The sequence below is a fragment of the Penaeus japonicus genome, unplaced genomic scaffold, assembly GCF_977035675.1.
Source record: "Penaeus japonicus unplaced genomic scaffold, GWHDUDI00000001_assembly GWHDUDI00000027, whole genome shotgun sequence".
Taxonomy (NCBI): Eukaryota; Metazoa; Arthropoda; class Malacostraca; order Decapoda; family Penaeidae; genus Penaeus; species Penaeus japonicus.
Window position 1 is genome coordinate 904413 of NW_028234429.1, and position 1377 is coordinate 905789.

The following is a 1377-nucleotide window of genomic DNA, read 5'->3' on the forward strand; positions in this document are numbered from 1 at the left end:
ACGAAAAGAAGAAGAAGAAGAGGAAGAGGGTGATGGTGTTGATGAGGAGGAAGAGGAGAGTGGTGGTGGTGAGTGATAATGATAATGGTAATGATGCTTTTGATAATGATAATTACGATGATGGTGATGATAATAGTAATGCTAACGTAAATGGATCCGAAAGCAACAACCGAATACGCAATACAAAGAACAGTTTCGTTGCTGGCTGAGTATCGATGGCCATAAAGTCTAGCCCCACTCTACTATGTATGCTTATAAGCGCTGCAGACGTGTTGTACTACGCTCACGCTCACGGTGTTTCCATGAATGCAGAATATTATGGTAAGCTCAGCTGTGTAAAAAAAAAAAAAAAAAAAAAAAAAAAAAAAAATTTATTAACTTTTTGTATTTACTTATCTATATTTGTCATCAGATGGAATGTAAATGTTGATTACTTTTATCAGATATTACATCATACAACATCAATGGGATTGTAAATCTATTAGTGCTCAGTTGTCTTTTTCATTCATTTTAAACAGGTATGTGAACATAGTGCGCACACTCACACATACTGGGCTTTTCGAACTCATGGCGCTTTGATACAGCAACGAAAAAAAAAAAAAAAACAGTAATCTACGATCCATTACCAGCTTTCAATCTGTACAGAAGATATAAATAAATGTTGCAGTAATCTATTAAGTCCAAGTAAACTCTCCGAACGCCCCCGACGGTGAAATATTGCCTCGCAACGATCAATCCGGCAAATGCCCGACGCTCGACCCGCAACGTCGCCGATAAACTCTACCAAGAATTTCTTCACCTACGCTTCTCAACGCTGCGCTCTTATTCGCGGGGCGAGTTGACATTTGTATGTAAACAAACATATAAGCATACATGTTAAATATGTATAAACATAGGCTTGGTATGTATGTTGGTGTACTTTGTGTATGCTCTCAGACATGAACCTTGGGATAAAATCTACGGTCTGGAAACCCATAATTAACTAACTTTTAGGGGTTTTGCTATAACACTTTAGTAACATATTCACGCTATGTAACAAAGAAGCATTATACAAAAAATATTTTCTAACAATACTTGCTTGACTTTTTACACTGACATATCAAGAAATGATTCATATTTTGTTGAAAATTGTATACCTGAGATTTTTTTTCTAATGCTGATGTAACGAGTAAGTACTTTATCACAGAATTAAAACTAATTAGATCTAGAACTACTTTTAAAAAGTGGTGATCTTACTGACTGATGTTTTTCAGATTTAGTTGTATGAGCTTACGCACAGACAGACACACACACACACAGATATATATATATAATATATATATCTATCTATATATATATAACATATATATCTATGTGTGTGTGTGTGTGTTTGTGTGA